Source organism: Cydia amplana, chromosome 10 (genome assembly GCF_948474715.1).
Source record: "Cydia amplana chromosome 10, ilCydAmpl1.1, whole genome shotgun sequence".
In the NCBI taxonomy this organism is placed as follows: Eukaryota; Metazoa; Arthropoda; class Insecta; order Lepidoptera; family Tortricidae; genus Cydia; species Cydia amplana.
This window is the reverse complement of record NC_086078.1, coordinates 6770792-6791577: the sequence shown is the minus strand read 5'-3', so window position 1 is coordinate 6791577 and position 20786 is coordinate 6770792. Positions and strand designations below refer to the sequence as shown.

The window sequence follows — 20786 nt, the reverse complement described above, 5'->3', positions numbered from 1 at the left end:
ATTTACAATTCTAAACTATATTACACACTAAAATATACAATAATACTGAATTAAAACTGTGTATTTAGGATTATAAAATCATCATTCATGTGATGATGATTTTATAATCCTAAATACACAGTTTTAATTCAGTATTATTGTATATTTTAGTGTGTAATATAGTTTAGAATTGTAAATATATTTTTAATTAGGTAAGTAGTAGTTTTTAAGGTCTATTTTTATGAAACATGTAACGTATTACGTTACATATACCCCCCTCTCCAACGAAAGGGTTTTATTCTAAAATAAAACCCGATTGGATTGCCATTAGCATTACACTTTCATTCGATCATCTGTCATAATTTCCTTTCAGACTTCATCTCAAACATAAAAACAAATGCAACTTTTAAAGTTGACAACGCGTCCTTTCATACAAAAAGGCATTTGTGATATATAAACTTCAACGTTTCCTAGGAACTGCCACGTGGTACCGTCGTTTCGTGCCCAATTTTAGTACTGTAGCAGGTCCCTTGAACAGGCTAACTTCGAATGGCAAAAAGGCTCCAACATTTGAATGGACTCAGGAAGCTGATGCGGCTTTTAACGCTTTAAAGGAATCCTTGGTTTCCGCACCAGTTCTATCCTGTCCGGACTACTCGTTGCCATTCGAGGTTCACTGTGACGCTAGTAATTATGGAGTTGGCGCCATGTTAACCCAGACTTTAAATGGTAAAGAACACCCCATAGCGTATATGAGTCGATCTTTATCCCAAGCTGAGAGAAATTACAGCATCACGGAACGCGAAGCTCTTAGTGTCTTGACAGCACTAGAGTACTGGCGCTGTTATCTCGAAAATGGTAAGACTTTTATAGTGTACACTGACCATTCTGCGTTAAAATGGTTCTTATCTTTAGAAAATCCCACTGGTAGATTAGCACGTTGGGGAGTACGGTTATCTGCGTTCAATTTGAAATGAAGCATCGCCGCGGAGTCGATAACGTTATACCTGACGCTCTTTCTCGCGCTGTCCCAGTCAATGCTATTTCTTTAACCAATTCCATAACCAACACAAGTGATGACTGGTATAAACGAATTTACAACGGTTGCCTTAATTCTCCAAGTAATTACCCTAATTTTCAAATTAAAAATAATTCATTGTTTCGGCTATGTAAATCTAAATTTGATCAACTTACTTCTGAATTTGATTGGAAAGAGGTAGTGCCAAGCGAATTTCGCGAACAAATAATAGACGAAAACCATTCAGAACCAACAGCTGGACATCTTGGCATCTTTAAAACTTATCGGCGGTTAGCTTTAAATTATTTCTGGCCCGGCATGCACCAAGATGTCGTTAAGTTCGTGGGCTCGTGTTCTGTTTGTTTGTCGTACAAATCTCAAAATCATACGACCTTAGGAGAAATGGGACGTCCAAAACAGTGTTCACGTCCGTTTCAAATGATTTCAGTAGATTTTATTGGTCCACTACCCATAACACGCAAACAAAACAGCTACATTCTTGTCATTACTTGCTGTTTCTCTAAATATTGCGAGATATTTCCACTACGTCGTGCGACTAGCGACGCAGTAGTTAAACTTATGGAGGAAAACATATTTTTGGTCCATGGCGTTCCCCAAACTATTTTCCTCGATAATGGTAGCCAGTTTACTAGCTCGGCAACAGATGCACTTTTTAAACGTTATAACGTTCCAAATGTGTACTTTACACCAAGATACACTCCGCAAATTAATCTCGTGGAACGTTACAATAAAACAATAGTCACGTGTTTGTCTACGTTTGTCCAAAACGACCACCGGACGTGGGACACTTTTATTCCCAAAATAAAGTTCGCCATAAATAACTCTGCGAACGAATCGATTCGTGGTTATACACCGTCTTTTATTGTGTATGGACGTGAACTTGTCTTGTGTGGGTCTCACTATACAGACAATGATCTGGGTGACGAGATATTATTCTTACCTCGCGATGTTTATGTAGAAAACCGTGGTTGTCTGGCTTCTGTGTTTGATGATGTGCAAGCTTCTCTGTGGCAGGCACATGTAAAAAACACTGCTCAGTATAATTTACGACGGAAACCTGCTGATTTTAATGTTGGAGACATAGTCTTAAAACGCACGTACATTTTAAGCGATAAAGACAAATACTTTAGCAAGAAATTAGCGCCTAAATTTATTAAGTGTCGTATAATCGAAAAGAGGTCTCCTCTTGTGTATGTCTTAGAGGACATGAATGGAAAAAACCTAGGGGTCTGGCATATCAAAGATATCAAGCTGGCCAACAACCTTAGGTAAACGCAAGCCCTGCAGTTAAGACCTTGTTATTAGTATAAGTCATGTGTGCAATATATCACAAATGCCTTTTTGTATGAAAGGACGCGTTGTCAACTTTAAAAGTTGCATTTGTTTTTATGTTTGAGATGAAGTCTGAAAGGAAATTATGACAGATGATCGAATGAAAGTGTAATGCTAATGGCAATCCAATCGGGTTTTATTTTAGAATAAAACCCTTTCGTTGGAGAGGGGGGTATATGTAACGTAATACGTTACATGTTTCATAAAAATAGACCTTAAAAACTACTACTTACCTAATTAAAAATATATTTACAATTCTAAACTATATTACACACTAAAATATACAATAATACTGAATTAAAACTGTGTATTTAGGATTATAAAATCATCATCACGCTGATTAATTTAAATATGTCGCGCCATAGTTATAACATTCACTTACAATAATGTTCACATTCGCGAGTGCATGAATGAATGTACTGAACGGTGCGCTATGTCATCGCGCACGGCCGGCGTCTCGTTCATTTTACCATTGAAGTTGAGTGGAACGCACGTCGCTTAATTATCGATCTCTGCTACGGATCAAATATCGAAACGTAATCGAATTTAACTTCGTCCCTACGTGTTCCTCAACCATTATAAAATCACTGTGGTGTTTAATTATGTTTTTAAGTGTACCCCGAATTGGGTAAGTGGATACATTTTATATGCTAGTTGCCTAGAATATTGTAGTGCCATTTTATTGCTTTGTAATTTTAACTCAAATCACAACCATTTCATAGTAATTGCCATTTAACTAAAGATTTATCAATATCTCAAATTGAAGAATGTAGTTTTGTTCGTAGTCATCATGGCCTTTTGTCAATCCACCCTCCATTTTGTATTAAAAATATAATTGCATTTAAATTCCTTTCTTCCGTTAAATTACTTCGCCTTTTTGTAATCTCCGTATCTGAATTGTGAACTTCCACGGCAACACAACTACTACAGTACTTTCCCGCTTGCCGTTGGTGTTCACAAAGGCTTATGGACCGTTTCTAACGCATAGTCTGATGGCGCGTTCCAGGGTCCAAAGTCCAGAGTGACTTTTGTTGGCTTCCTGCTTGCCGCCCGCTTGCCGTTTTGCTACTGGCGTGCTTCTGGCCCTTTCCCCGACTCAGCGCCACGCAGTTCCGAGCTGCGCTGAACTCAGCGCCGATCAGAAAAACGGCGCCTACCACCTCGGCACCGTCAGGGGAGTACTTCGGCTGCAAATGATTAGCGGAATCCGATCCTAATAAGTATTAGCGCGAACCACGACATTTTACCCGCTTTACCATCTGAGCTAGTTGTGGTAATAAATATTTTGTACCGTTCTTCTGCCTACTCATTTATAATTTCCCATACCTAACGGGACACCTAGTAGGTTAGAACGCTTCCAGAACGCGACAAAATATGAAATTGATCATGTTCAAAACAAAATACCGTCTTAAGAATAATTGATTTTTTGGACTAAATGCGAACGGGTACGCAGCAACATTTGTGACATAAAATATGAATGAGAAATGAATGTTTATTAAAAACCACTCAAGCTCACACATCACTCCTTATAAAGCCTTCAGAAATGTGTACCAAATGTTATCTTTAAACGTATTTAACAGCGAATACAAAACTCTTCCAATTCATTTACTTATCTCTTTAGACTGGTAAGGGTACGGTATATTGAAGCGCAATGGAGCCTAATGTCACAAAATGTCATAGATTCAGCCATCCACCAAACTTGGTCCGCAATGAATAATAAAAAAAAACCGGCCAAGTGCGAGTCGGACTCGCGTTCCAAGGGTGCCGTATATACATTACACAATGTTTAACAATATGTTTTTTTTATGAAAAGTGAGTAAAATGTCTTTAAAAAACCCGTAATCGGATCAAAAACTAAGTACTTAAGTTCGACTCACGCTTGACTGTACATTTCTAATCTGGGGGCACGGCAGTGCCCTCGCCAAGTCGAGCGCGAAGCAAACACTGCTGTACCATCCTTTACTGGAACCATTTCGCCGCATTTTCAGGCCCCTATTTGAGAACCTCTGGATAAGACCAGAACGCAGAAATTTTCGTCATCCAGTAAGCTATAATCACATACTTAAAATCCAAAATTTCAAGTCTGTAGGTCATTTAGTTCCGAAGTTAAGCGAAAGCAAAGTTTCGCATTTATGACACTCACTCACTCATGATCATCAGAATAGAACTAGTACTTCCCATAAACTCAGAGAGCTGAAAATTGGTACAGAGTTAGGGTTTAATGGCCACACAAAGGGAAAACCTAAAAATATTGCAATATCAGTCACGTTTTAAAGATCTAAGAACTGCATAAGTAAGTTTGTAATCCCATATAAATATATGATATTACAAAGTTACTGTTGCAGTTCCTACAAATAGTAGGTAAAGTAAAGGTACACTACGATGTACGATGTGAGTACGAATGAAGATATGTTTAGTTATGATATGTGTATACATAGTATGGGTACGAGTACCCGAAAAGAAGGACTGCCTACAAAAAGAGATGAGATCCCATCAAAAACATTAATGTAAAAAGGCGCAAGTCTCGCAACGCTTTTACTACAAAAAAGTTTTGAGATGTAATGTGAAACCAAGTCGGTTATTTTAATCAGTGCCAGGGGGTGTTAAAACCGTATCAATAAGATATCTTTAATTTGTAATACATATAATGACTTGGTAATCGCACATAATGCTTTACTCATACCGTACTCGTAAATATGTGTAATGCTCAAACTGCAATTAGCGCTAGCGTTATGTTCAATTAGAATTATTTTTAATTAGGTGACGATGATCCTTTTGTCATTATGCAGCCGTGCGATGGCCAAGTCATTATACGTATTACAAATTAAAGATATCTTATTGATACGGTTTTAACACCCCCTGGCACTGATTAAAATAACCGACTTGGTTTCACATTACATCTCAAAACTTTTTTGTAGTAAAAGCGTTGCGAGACTTGCGCCTTTTTACATTAATGTTTTTGATGGGATAGGTATTACTGTCGTCTATAGGTAAAGAACTATTTAGTGTATTTTATTCAAAATTTTAGACCCAGTAGTTTCAGAGATAAAGGGGAGGAATGGTAATTTTTTGCCTATTTTCCCGAATAACTGCTAAACTATTTATCTTAAAATCATAAAAAATATATACTTATTTGAGATTTTCAAAATGAGCTCTTTCATTTGATATGTATCACGATATAGTTTGAAAAACTTTATTTTTTAATTTGTTTATTTACCCCCCAAAAGTGGCCTCTATATTTAAAATTCATTTGTTTACATTACATGTCCGTCTTTGAGTCACAAACTTACTTAATATGTGTGCTAAATTTCAACTTAATTGGTCCAGTAGTTTCGGAGAAAATAGGCTGTGGCAGACGGACAGACGGACGGACAGACAGACGCACGAGTGATCCTATAAGGGTTCCGTTTTTTCCTTTTGGGATGCGGAACCCTAAAAATCAAGTATTTTATGTTTGGGTTCTGTACAGTGATTAGTTTTTTGTTATTGATTTGACATTGATATTATATTAACTTAAGTATATTGTTTATGAATCTCGCTTGCACCAATAAATGAGCGTTAACAAGATGCACCGAGGGTTATTTCATATTAATATCTTTAAAATCAGAATGTGGCTCAAAATCCTTGACGGATTTTCGTCTCAACTGATTTCGCTTAAGCAATGTCGAAATAAAATGTGTAACAAGCTGCGTTTAATAAGTACAAGAACAGTAATAAAAAAACATTGCTAAAGTGTACCGTAGTGCTCGCAAACAAATCTTCGAAATAATTATGCAATATTATTACATTATTAGAACATAACTGGCAACCCTAAAGTTAAGCCAGAGAGGTATTCGGCAAGCGTCCTGCTTGCAAAATTATAAGTTTGAACTCTAAGGATTCACAGCGGTACCCTATAAAATGTAAATATGCCTCTCACGTTGCCCGGCCAAGCGAGAGTTTTCTGGAGGTAGGTATATTCAGTTACCTTTTACAATCTCGTTAGTATGAGCGCCTTTTCCTTTTACCAGATATATGGTTTTCAGAGACAGATCGATTATAAAAAGGTACGTGGTTTGGTTTCGCTTATCCTTTTGTGGGACAGACTTAACGCGTAAGTTGATAATGGACTTTTTTTTTGGTACCTATTAGGTACTTACTTTGCATGTTTTATTAGTAGGGAACGATTTTTTTATGATATAGGGGGCAAACGAGCAGACGGATAGCCTGATGGTAAGCCATTATCGCTGCCCATGGATACCCGCAACACCAGACGTGTTGAAAGTGCGTTGGCGGCTTTTAAGAGTACACTCTTTTCTTGAAGGTTTAAAGGTGTTATCGGTCCGGAAATATTACTACTTTAAATATTATATTACCTTAACTTCATAATGAATCCATTACACGTGATTTTTTACAAATAATATCTAGTGCAGGTATAAATAAACCTTTTAGGGATAAGTTCGCCTTTGTACATAACATTCTTATTTTTGTTTTGTTTTTGTTCGTTTTATATAAACCTGTTTATGTGCAATAAAGTGACATACATACATACATAAAAATAAATATTTTTTACGGGAGTTTTGTAGTTAAAATTACTCGCTTAAGTATAAATATTTTTTATTTTATTGAAAGAGATTCAATAAGTTCCTAATGAATCAAAATAGGGTTCCCTTCTTATCAAAGATGTAGTATTTAATATCTTACATTAAACTTGTTGGATTTCATTACACAAATGTAAATGTCGGGACAGATGAAGCTAGTTAATACGCAAGGTGTTTAAAAACTTACTTAGGTACCTAACAGTGTATATAACTTACAACCACAATTTCATCCAACAAAAATTCAATCCGGGACTTCCCCATCCCTTCTCTCCGCACACAAAATATTATACGCGAATGCAAAATCACGTTTCTTTGCCAATTCCGGAATCGCATCTGATAGTTCACTAGTGTTGACAAAAAGGAAAAACTTTATATTCAGTTACATGCCTCTCTATATTTTAGACGGAGCCGGTTTTATTTGCCAAATGGCGTTGTTTAATACCGGTCGAGTTGGCATTGTTATTGGCATTGCTGTTGTACTTGCGTCTATTTGAGGAAGATATTTCTCGTTAAACTACTTAAACACTGAGATTTCTAGACACTAGACAGTTAATTTATTAAATCATTTTTTTTTACTAGCAGATACTCGTACGTCTGCGAGTGATATTCCAAATTTTAAACTGTGGAAAATGGAATTTCCATTTTTCCTTTAATTTAAAATTAGTTAATTTATTGATGGGACATGATTGTTATATCTTTGCGTTTTCCTAGCTTAATTTCTAACCAGCCGAGCTCGATGAGGGTCAAATTAAAAGACATAAATAAATGTACTTATTTGTGCGTCTACGAGTAAGGTCAACCGAGGTAAATGCGTCTTTTAAAGATTTCTTCGAAACGCAACATATTATAACTATTATAGCCGTCTGCATTAAAAGTTCAGTGACCACACTTCAAACAGAGAGGGTTGCAATAGTTCTAAAATGTTCCGTTTAGCAGAAATCTTTAAACGCATTTACCTCAAGTGACGAATATACCTCGATTGACCTTATACCTATACAAAAATATTCTTGAGATAAATATTTTTTTGTTTGACTTTTACTAACACTAAAACTACATATTTCACACTTTTGCCTTTAAACTAAACTGCATATTTCTTGTGTATTTAAACTTTTTTTTAAATACATTTATCAACCTACATAAAAAATAATTTATATTTAGTTAGAGAAAAAGCGCTGGTGGCCTAGCGGTAAGAGCGTGCGACTTGCAATCCGGAGGTCGCGGGTTCGAACCCCAGCTCGTACCAATGAGTTTTTCGGAACTTATGTACGAAATATCATTTGATATTTACCAGTCGCTTTTCGGTGAAGGAAAACATCGTGAGGAAACCGGACTAATCCCAATACGGGCCTAGTTTACCCTCTGGGTTGGAAGGTTAGACGGCAGTCGCTTTCGTAAAAACTAGTGCCCACGCCAATTACTGGGATTAGTTGCCAAGCGGACCCCATGCAGGCTCCTATGAGCTGTGGCAAAATGCCGGGACAACGCGAGGAAGAAGATATTTAGTTAAAGAATGTTTTGTACTCAGTCAAACCTATGCTCATAATGATAGCTGATTAACTATTGTCAGTTATGTCACATGCAGCTGTGCGTACTAAAATTGCAATTTGGAACGCAGCCTAACACTTTATCGTCATTCATAAATTCTACTCATTTAGCTTTAAGTATTTAATGTATGGACAGTTGAGATTACTGTTCCAATAATAGTACTCACAATCATAAGATTCACGAATCACGAGTCAACTTCGCCAATATTAGCCAGTCATTTTTGCATTTCGATTATGAACCGTATTAAAAGAGCGTTGAACTGAATTTTGGATGTTTGTAAATGTAATAATAAAAAAATATTTATAATATTTTTTAAAATAAGTATACATAATTAGAGTTAGTTGTTTTTATAACTACACATATCCTTAATCATTTCGAGCTCTTAGATTAAATCCCATTTTTTTAAATGTGACAAAAATAGATCGAGATTCATTTGAGAGGAAAATAATAAAGAATCAGCTCTCTCAAAAAGTTTATATAATTATCAGCTTTCTCAAAGATAGTTTATATACCTACACCCTGCAGAAAATTGTGCTTCTTTTATCCCAAACATAGGTGTCATGGATAAGACTTCTAACTTCCCATAATTACTTTTTTTCCTTAGATAATGTAACATAAGTAGTGTGCTGTATAATGAACATAAAATTCCGCATAAATGTTGTCGATGGAAGTCAGAATTGCTTCCTACGCGAAGGAGTTGCGTTGAACACGTGAGTAATATTCACCATTTACTCGGTAGCGACGCCTCAAAATGGCTTTTTCTTGTTATCTAAATTATCTATTATCTTCTTTAGCTTTATACCAAGGAAATGCCGAATGCTGTCGTATGTTGTGTATTTTTTCATAGGTAGCTGGAAGTTTATTTACTTTTAGCGATTTATAGCAAGTGAATACATACCCGTATTTGGTTTTTATATTTTTTGTCAAGCTATAAAACCTTAGTAAGCTATAAAAGTAATGGTTTCCTTACTATGTACGAGTATTAGGAAACTTTAAGGTAAATTTTTCCCTATATTCCTTTCATAACTAGCTCTTAACCGTAAAATTCTGGAATTCCAAAGTATAAAAGCAAAGAAAACGAACACATTCACTAATAATAAATTTGAATATCAATATTCAGTAGCCGATGTAGGTGTTAAACGGATGGGAGCCAATCTTATCTATGGAACGTCAAGTAGCCCAACTGAGGATGTGTCCAAACCAGCATCGGTGGATCTCTCACACCCGCATGCTGTTGCTTCGGCGCGTTTGACTTTTGTTAGTAGACCGAGAGGTCATTGAATGTTGGTAGCATGACTCACGTGAGCTTGGATGTGGGAGGTAGGTGCATTAGGGCCGAATCAAGATCGTTGCTGCAACGGAAGCCAGGTGATGCATTGCTCCTATCAATCGCTAGATGCCCGATAAGATCTGGCTTTCTAGCTCAAACTGCTTTCAAATGTACTTTCAGTTGTTTGAGCTTAAGTGATTCGTCTTTTACACACCTTTCGCAGTTTATTTTCAAAGGAAAGAAATTGCATTTGTTCAGGTTTATTTTCGTTTCTAACAAAAATAGAGTTCAAATGTCGTTTAGGGTGTAAAGCATGGAATTTATTCTATTTCATAAAAACGGAGATAACTCCGTACTTTAAAAAACACTTAATGTAAAAAATATGTATTGCACAGTCGAGTAAGCACAAGTTGATAGACTTGTAATAAATAAATAAATAAATAAATAAATAAATATTAATGGACATTTTACACAAATTGACTAAGCCCCGCGGTAAGCTCAAGAAGGCTTGTGTTGTGGGTACTCAGACAACGATAGATATAATATACAAATACTTAAATACATAGAAAACAGCCATGACTCAGGAACAAATATCTGTGCTCATCACACAAATAAATGCCCTTACTGGGATTCGAACCCAGGACCGCGGCTTCACAGGCAGGGTCACTACCCACTAGGCCAGACCGGTCGTCGTAATAAATATGTAATAACGCTCGTTCACATGGCAAGTGGGAACATAGACCTCTGCACGAATTCCAATTAACCAAATGGGTGTCAATATACGTTTGAACTAATTGTTATTCCATACCGATCTTGTAGTTATTGATGGGCAATCATAGGAATGATTAAGTTTATTTACCTGTCCGCCAACGCAATAGTTCATTAACTACGGGATATGTTCGTATCGTTCAACGTCCAAGTGTGTGCCTGTGCAAGCTGCATGACTTGATGTGGGTGTCCATCTTTCATTAAGAACAAGTCAGTTCATCACGATTGAAAGAACACTATGATGATTCTAATTGAATAGTTTTTAGTTCAGGCAGCCTAGCCAAGGTGACGATCGCTATCGCTTCGCCATCGAATCGCTTTGTGTCTCTCTATCACTCTTCCATATTAGTGTGACAGTGACAGTTGCGTTTCGTTCGCTACGGAGCGTTAGCGATTGGCATGTTGGCTACGGGGCCAGATTCGTTAGTGTTTTGATAAATTATGGATTTGACATTTCGACATTTCGATGTCGCGGACAGGGCGAAGTGGAGAAGGGAAAGCAGGAAAGCTGACCCCGCCACCATATGGGATAGATAGCCTAGGAAGAGAGAGAGAGAGATGGATTTGACATTTCGAATCCTAGTTCTATACTTATACAATGTTCATAAATATTTTGGCTGTCAACACAGACAAGACATCCTCTAGACTGAGCATAGTAACGCTACCCCCTCTGCCACTATATACGGTAGTTTTACTCCATCTTCGAGTCAAAGTGTCAGAATCCCGTGCCGTGATTGGTCCGCGTCTTTGAACGGACCAATCACGGCACGGGATTCGCTCATCTCGTCCCCCCGCACCCCCGTATTTTTGGCAGCATCGGTTTCATAAAATAATTGCTCTAAACTCCGTCTAGAGGATTCCTAGTCTATGGCTGTCAAATACCAATGTTTATGAGTATTTTTGATTCTGATCTATTTTTGTTTCTGGTACCTAGTTATTTATAAAGTTTTACTTACTGAATTAATACATCAAGCTTATCCTTTTTTAGTTAAACGTATTAAATATATACTGTTTTTTTAAACACATGATGTCAACATTGTCAACATTCTAAATTAGGCTAGCAATATTTGGCTATTTAAACCTTGTAGAATATATGTTTATAATTAACTCCATTAATGTTTTCGTTTGTAACATTATTTCGTTTTCCATTTCTCGAGCTGGTACATTTAATACATCAAATTATTATATTACTCTCTTAGATAGTACATAATTCATAGCACGTCAAAACCTACAACAGTAAAAAGTATGTATGACATATATATATACCAGGCCGCTTGTTTTGTATAGGTACTAGAGCTCTATTATCCGTAGCCACTCATGTCAGCACTAGTAATGCTTACACTTAGCTAGATTAGCTGCCAAATGAACGTTAACATTAAAATTATTGTCCAATTCTAGGATTATTGTTTGTAGTGGAGAACATAAAACTAAATAAGGTTTTTAGGAGTCATAAAATATGATTCTGCAAAGCTAATCGTAAAGGCAAATAATAACATTTCATAAAATTTTAACATTGCTAACTTTATGCCAGACCTTAGTCATCGTAAATTTATTGAAGTTAGTAAAGATAAATTCTTAAATTCGATTTGAATAAATTTAATCAACATCTCATTTAACGCAAGAACAAAACGCTCAAACTCAGTAAGAGAGTTCTTTATAATTGACTTAGCCCCACGTCTGACCTTTGACTAGGCGCTGGTATCTTTTAGCGAAGCCGCTAAATCTTCGGTTTTAAACTTGGTCTCGGGAGGACATAAATTCCGAATCCTAAAACGAACCGAGGTGCGTTAGGATGTACAAAGAGGGTTTAACTCTGTATTGTGATCGCAAGCACGCGAGATAAGAAAATATTGTCCCCTTACGAAGACCGTACGCAACGTCTTCTTTTCTTATAAGCTATATCCGCACTCATTATCTTTTAACACGCCGCAAAACTTATGTTCCTCCTACGTTATTCGCTATCTCGCCTCTTAAACAGCACTTTCCCGGCTTTTGCTGCGTCCCGGGCTCAGATCAGATAGGAACGTTCGCACGAACCAACAGTCTATACACTTATTTATTTACCGCGCTAAGACGATTATTTACGATGTAAAGCGCGTTGTAATAGGTTACAGTATCTTGTTTTTCCGTACGCGCTGCGGCTCCCAGAACATGCATCAATGTGCGCAAAGTCAATTTAAAAATTTGAAACGCTTCAAACCTCCGGCTTCATTCTTTCTACTTTAAAAGTATTCGCGACGCGATCCAGATTAGCATAGAAAAGTAATTCAAACAAATTGCCTAAACGATTTTAGTGAGAAGTGAGATACGATTCGTTTAGAGGATAGTTCCGAGAAAAGTTTATTTAAACTCTCATTTAAACAGCTTTCCAATGCATACTAAAATATGCTCTGACTCCCAATTTTATCCTAGTAATAATTTAGCCAATATGTGCCTTTAAACATGACTCGTAACAAAAAGTCCATAGTATATTTTCCGAGGCAAAAAATCTTTGTTGTTTAATTTCTTTATTGCACGGTGGAAGCGTGAAATTCGTAATAATTCTTCAAAATTACTTTATATACTTTTGGCGATAACGCTCGGAGGGCCATCATTAAAGGCCTTGTTTAACTGCTGGCCGATAACATTTTTTTGCAAAATACATAAAAACGTACATAAAGATAAGTCCCTGTGCGCGTTGCTGAATTTGTGCCGCAATATTTGCTCCCGAACCGTTTTCGGATAATGTTCTCCCATCAGTGGTTTACAGGAATGAGCTCTGGTTTGATTTTCAGTCCCTTTTTACTACCTTTTTTAAGACTAACTCAGGTTATGTACGTTTAACAGCAAGTAGCTTGACAAAATTTTAATAGGTCTAAAGCGTGTTTTAATTTTTTTTTTCAGAATTGTAAAGTTTTTTGTTAAGAATTTTTTATGTTATATATTTTTTTTAGCCTATTATTTCCTTACTACAGGTTCTTCTACAGGTTACCTTGTAGAGCACTGACGAGTGCTACAGACAATAAATGCAATAAGCAAGATGAGATTAATAGTACATTATTGTCGAGGTTCGGAAGTAGCTACTTGCAGGCTGAAGATTCGTTTTAAACGGACGACCTTGGGAGTCCGTTTAATTGAATCCGAAGCCAGCAAGTAGCCTTCCAGCCGAGTCATATATAGTGCTTTTCTCAAAAATGGTGCAAGAAATATAAATATTTTACAGAAGCAACGTTCTAATTTTCACAGAAAAAAGTAAAACCATTAAAAAGATTTGCTTGCCGCCTTTAATAAAAAAGTGTATTTTTCTGCTGAAAATACGCCAACGTATTTGAGACACCTAAATAGTCGCGGTACCAACATTATAATAACTAATAAGTGCTGATCATCTGTTTGGCTGTTTAATGGACCCATGCCTTCATTTGATATGGCAATTTAAAGTTATAAAAAGTTTAGAACTCGTTAAATAATGGAATTTGTATGCAACATTGTAGTCCCGAAATCGAGACCGCAATGTTTTTAACTTTTTAATTTTTTGAATGACCATAAACTACGCACTTCGCGACCTATTTTTTAACCGGCAACGTCGACTTTGCCGTCCATTTTTGAGAAAAAGAAGATTGTTCAACGTGTCATTGCCAAACAAACTCAACGAGTGACCACGACAGACCTACAAAGAATTTACTTACACCAAAGAAAAAAATATTTACATGTAATTATATGTAGGCTATCTCCTGTCAAAATATAATGAGAAATTTTCTAATCGTGTCAGTTTTGCATTGAGGCAAGTTACACATTATTGCTTACAATGACAGTGCATGATGTCACCCAGTGCCTTATTTTTAAACACAACACATCAACCAGGGTGACGGCGAGTTTTACTTTCAAAGGCTAATAATACTCACGTTAAGGCTTAAAGACGGCGTCTGCCATCGCACGGCGGGCCTCATAAAACTCCCTTGTTATGCCATTTAATGGGCCAACGCAGGAATAAAAACTATTTATAACACGATATCGAAACTGTAGGTACACAGAGAAAGCAATAAATATTAATATAGGAGGCCCAAACTTTCGTTTATGACGGCCGATCCCTCGTCGCTACTGAGAAAGTAAAAGTGCCGGCATCCTTGTGAACTAATTTGCCCTATAGCAAATACAACAAAGGGCTTGTTTTACAATTGAGTCTTTTAACATCTTTTGTTTAAGTTTAGTTATCTTTAACTGAATTGAAAGGGTTTTATTGACGTAATAGCTCTGCCAAGCCTATTGTCTATAACAACCGTCAGTTTAAGAAGAACGACAGTCATGTTTCGCCACGTGAATACCAAACGGTTTGACTTTGTGTCCCCGACACCGATCACCGATGTCGTTAACGGGGACAATCGTATCCGACAGTGATATTGGCGCCAACACTAACGACGGTGAGCACGGGGTGAAAAAAGAGCACTGGGCGGGGTAGGCGTGTCGTCGGTCTGTCGGAACGACACGTCGGTCTCGGCTATCGTAAAAACGTATTTTGATTGTATAGTTTAAATTAAGCATCATCTATTAAGTATATTCGTTTGTATTCGTGTTTAGATGAGAACGTGAGATCTAACCTTTTTCGACGACTAGGTACTTATATAAATCAGAATTGTTGAAACTGAAACTACTCGAATTGAACTCAACTGAAAATTGTTAATTGTTGTGTGTTTGTTGAGCGTTTTTCGACTTAAAATACGTGAGTGACCCGTTTTTAATATATTTAATATGTCTTTGTCTCACGGAAGTTTTGTTATTAAAATTGAAAATGGTTCGTACTGAACTCAACTGAAAATTGTTTCAGGTAAACAAAGTATTACTTAATTCACATTTTGATTATTCGTCGGTTAACATGGTGTCGGTACTTTTCTTAATGTTTGGGTAAACGTAATAGAATAAATGAGACTCAGTCTTGATCTGAAACTTGTGTTTGATTGTTGCTTCCCAAGTACGTTAACACATGGTATCAAAATTTTACTTGTACACCGAAAATATATTTAGAAAAGAGTATGTGAATTCGTTACTTGCCCTTTAGGCGTCCTGCCATTCAATTCAAACTAAGTCATGACCCAAATCGAAAATCTTAACGAAACTCACAAAGAACTCGGTACTATGAATGGAACCGTCAGTCGTAAAGACAAAGTTGGTTTCACTGAATTCTCCGTTTCGTTTTACGCATCCCTTGTATGCAAATTTGGTTCAATTTCGGCTTTCGTTTACTATCAACATCGTCATAAATAACTTGAAGAAATTGAACAGAGGGTCCTTCCGAAAACCGGCGGTAAAGCCATTGTGACGAACGAAAGTAAGATTTTTTTTTACTTATATTGTTTACGACGTTGTAAATTTAGAAATTCTTTTGTACATTCTATTGTGATGACGACATTTAGACGACTTTATTGTAATTTAGTTATGACGTTCACTTTCATATTTCGAAATTAGTTTGGAGATTTCCAGGTGCAGAGGGGCTACCGCGAAAACAGAAATTCGCAAATTGCGGGGATCTTTCTCTTTTACTCCAATGAAGGCGTAAATAGAGCGACAGAGAAAAATGCCCACAATTTGCGAACTTTGATTTTTGCGGTTATAGCTCTTTTCAGTTTTCTTTGTAGTGAATAACTTTGTTTTGGATACCAAAGCTCGTTTATAATATATGTATATGGAGGAACATTAAATACTACCATAATTTCAATACTTATACTAAAACTAAATATATAGAAATGTCGATTAGCTTATTATGCTTAGAGTTTAATTAGCGGAAGCATTTAGTTCGTCGCCATTAACGGAAACCAAGTCATTTATAAGTACCGTTAGTACGCTTTTATAGGCCTAGGGCTTTAAAACTTACGTAATTAGAAGTGGCGTCCTGTTGCAAACTACAACATAATTTGATAGTATTTGATGCTGTTACCAGTAATAAAGTGTTTATTTTAATTGGCCGCTTTAATCGCATTAGCCGCTTGCACTAGAAGGTTGTTTACGATGAAACAGCGATAAACCTAGAAATCCAGCTCTTGTTCATCAACGAAATTAAGTTGAGTTGGTTGCTACTTTCTGTTTTCAAGAAATACTTGGGATTGGTTGTTACAATGTATAGAGGATGAGAGAAGGGTTTGATGATTATGGCAAGGAAAGGTTAGTTGGACACTGGAAATTGTCATATTGTGTACAATTTTGAAACCCTCGTCCCGATTCAAGATCTCATCCACATGGAATCCAGTCATTAGTGAATGTAAGAGTAAACGAATATCGACAGTCGATAAATCGAATATCGTTAGTGTTGTGTGTCGACAGAATAACATCCCTAGTGCGCAAAACGTTAAAGCTGATAAACAAGACCAAGTGCGGGTAGTTCGAGAAGCTCGCGCGGTTAGAAAATGTTGATGTCAACTTTAGCCAGTCTTCTCTGAGATCACGGGGACAACGCCGTCCTTGAAACATCGGACGTAAATCTTAAAACTTAGATACGCGATTAAGTCCCGTTGTACAATTTATAAAAATCGTGAAAGTTTAAATCAGTGTTTCGATGTTATTGTATATATAATACAGCAGGAGATTATAGTTAACTGTTATACAAACGAATGCAGTATCTCCATTAAAAGTCTACAATTTTGCTAACATTGCGTTTCATTGCAGATAGCTTTGCTCAGTGTGTGGTAGAGGAAACAATTCGCAATTTTCCCCCATCTCCCCTTTAAGCAAATCCACACGAATTCCTAATCCTTATACGGTTGAAGGCCCGGCGGATCACGCCAGAGATATAAAGGCACTAGACGAGGCAACTAGAGATTACTGAGTCAGTTGTTACGCAACGTATAATTGTTTAGCACTAGTCTTGTTTAATTAAGTAAATTGCGTCGTTGTTGGACGCCGTCTTCTAAAAATCACAAATTAGGGGTCAAAATTTGCTAATAGTGGTAACAATCCTTGGAGTTATCCTATATTCTAGTTTCTTTGAGCTCCTAAACATTTACACTATTTACAGGTTACTTCGTCTTTAATATCGTCGTTAATGGTCGAGTTAGCTAAATCCCTCCCGCTACACCCCTCTGGTGTTGCGGGTGTCCATAGGCGGCGGTAATCGCTTACTATCAGGCTGTATCATAAAAAAACATGTAATGTGTTTTCAGTCTGCTAAAAAATGATTTTTGTTGATTATACGTCGATAAGGTAGACGATTGACTTAAAGTAATGTGTCCACTTATATTATGCAATGCATTAAAGATTGACATTTTCTACAGATATCTTTGACGTCATCACTCCATGTTTTAACTTCCAGTAGGTAAAATCTAAGTATAAGCTAATTCAAAGGAATTTTCTGTGTGCGTCAATTGCGTTAGGTTCGGGCTTAGAACCGATAGCCCGAGACTCGCTTTAATGCTTTAAGCGCTTGATGCCGCTATTTCATACAAAAACAAATAACATCGTGAATGTTGCTTGTGTCCATGGGCGACGATGACCGCTTCCCATTAGGCGGCTCGTCTGCTCGTTTGCTGACTATCACATAAAAAAAATCGGTCTATTATAATATTATCTGGATTTAAAAATAAAACTGTTCAACATTGAAAAATCTAAGTCCTTATTTATTTTTTCATTTGTTTAAAACGTATTAATAGAGTTATTTAAATAATACTAGTGAAATTCAAATATGTCCTTCAATACATATTTAAATTTACATTTAGAAAACTATGACATATTGAAGCTAATGAATGTTATCGTACTATTGAGAGGGTAAAATTTCATTGCACACAAGCTCATAAAACACATGTCAAATAACTTTTTACGTATTACTTCAGTATTTCAATGCAATTATTATATTTTAGTTATAAATTATCATACAGACAAAAATTATTCTAATCCTCAGACTTATTTGCGCTGATAAATAAAAGTTTAACTTTGTATGGCAGCCGGAACCTAGCTGACCCCACTTAATTACCATGCCTTACTGGGAATAAAAAGTTGGAATAAAATAGTCGCCGGTTCTTTTTGTGTGCGTTGAAACAAAAGTTTTATTATTTTATTTTAATTGGCGTCTTAAAACTTCGATGAATTAAAGATAGAATGATAGCTGCGGTTTCTTGAACCCTCTTTTATAAATGAGTTAAGCCTTAGGGGCAGACGATTTTGAAAGACAACATTTTGCTTATTTCTAGCCGATAGTATACCTGTTATGCCTTTTATAGCTGTTGTATCAATGACTAAAATCTACATACATCAGAAAACGTACCTATTTAAAAAAAACTTAATTAAAAAACTTTAATATTTTAGCAGTTTAGTGACATGATACATTGAAAAAGAATCTTATTAATACGTACGACTTCTCTTCTCGCATGACAATCTCTATAAAATTATGAGTAACCAAATTTGTACTTAACAAATGAATTGTCAAATAAATCATACATCGTAACAGGCTCTAATTTTATGCATTGATTTATTTAAATGATTCTAAATAAATGTTCTTGAGCATCGACACCATTATTTTAACTATTGTTGAAGTTGCCCGCTGAAATATAGCCTTTTCCCGAATAGACCATTTATTCATTACTGTAGGCGTTTCTTAAAAGAGCGCTGAGGAATCAATAGCAACTTCAACGTTCAAAGATATAGAGTAAGTAAAAAAAATACTCTTACTAGTGAGTCTCTGTAGCTGATACTCGAATACTTGGTATGCAGTAAATTGAGATGAAATAATATGTCAGAAGCAATGAAGTTATAAATAGGTACCTAATAGGTTTGTTGCTAAAATCTCAGTTTGAGCAGCCTAGCCCCGTAATTCTATTTTTATCTTGTTCATGTTGATGAATGGAATGTAATAAGAACTCAATTTTTTTGACAAATGCAGATATGTACTTGATGACAAGGGATTTACTGGTTTAGAAATTTCCGCTGCTGAACACTGATTTTTGTTGGTTTAATTTAAATATCTAGTATACGAAATGTTATGTGTATGCAACAAAAACTAACAGTACTTCGAAATACTTCTACTCTTCAAAATACTAGGTGTACTAGGTACGTTACACCGCCCGCAGGCATCCGAGTCTACGCATGGACATTCATCGTCTACATGATAATTAAATTTGACCTCAGGCGGCATACGAATACATATCGCTTTGTATTTATGGTTGCGTCGAACTCTCTTGACATGTCAAATGACCAGGTGCCGAACCTATGCTGTAAATATTGTTAACACTGCATAAAAAGCGGAAGGCATTATATGCGGTAATTGATTGCTTCCTTTCAAGTGTTAAAGAAAGGTAAGTGGAAAGTATGATTCGGAAATTGTGACTTATGTGTGATATCATAGTTTTATTTGGGTTCTACACAATATCGTTTTTCTTCTCTATTGGGTTGGAAAATTAGGACTACTCTATAAAACCTTTTAAAATAGAACGAGCAGGCCTTAAGGAAAATGTAGTAATCCCCGATATGAAAAAAAAAAACCGACCAAGTGCGAGTCGGACTCGCGCACGGAGGGTTCCGCACCATCAACAAAAAATAGAACAAAACAAGCAAAAAAACGGTCACCCATCCAAGTACTGACCCTCCCGTCGTTGCTTAACTTCAGTCAAAAATCACGTTTGTTGTATGGGAGCCCCACTTAAATCTTTATTTTATTCTGTTTTTAGTATTTGTTGTTATAGCGGCAACAGAAATACATCATCTGTGAAAATTTCAACTGTCTAGCTATCACGGTTCGTGAGATACAGCCTGGTGACAGACGGACGGACGGACGGACGGACGGACAGCGGAGTCTTAGTAATAGGGTCCCGTTTTTACCCTTTGGGTACGGAACCCTAAAAAAAGAAATTAAGTAGGTACATAACATACTTCTTTTTTAATAATTGAAACCAAAATTAATTTTAAGTATATAAGACAGTTACAAAGTATTAAATTATTTCTGAAATATTTGAATAACGACTACTTCAAAAACTTTTTATTTAATAGCATTTTTTCATCCATTGGAAAAGACCACACCAGTAGCTCATATAATACATAATAACATTAACAAATGATTTTAACTACATTTTGATAGCCGTTTCTGACGATTATTGGTGGTAACTGACACATAAATATGTTTACGGGTTCCTATTTAAGAAAAAGTTCTTAGAATTATTAAAATTTCAGTGATATGTTGCCGGAAACAGTGCTATTAGTAGGGTGCAGTAAATTTTACAAATTAGTAGCGTATGACAAACGAAAATTAATGGCTCTGGTCGTCAGCTCGAGGCATTTTTTAATTCCACACTCTGGTTGTGCTAATGATCAAGCAGATGTC

The 20786-nt window shown here is 36.2% G+C and overlaps 1 protein-coding gene across 1 annotated transcript in view; it reads right to left on the bottom strand.

Annotated features, from left to right (window-relative positions):
• Nucleotides 1-20786, bottom strand: part of LOC134651311 (toll-like receptor 6) — a 125377-nt gene that overhangs the window by 93230 nt on the left and 11361 nt on the right. The gene's annotated exons all lie outside the window — the stretch shown is intronic.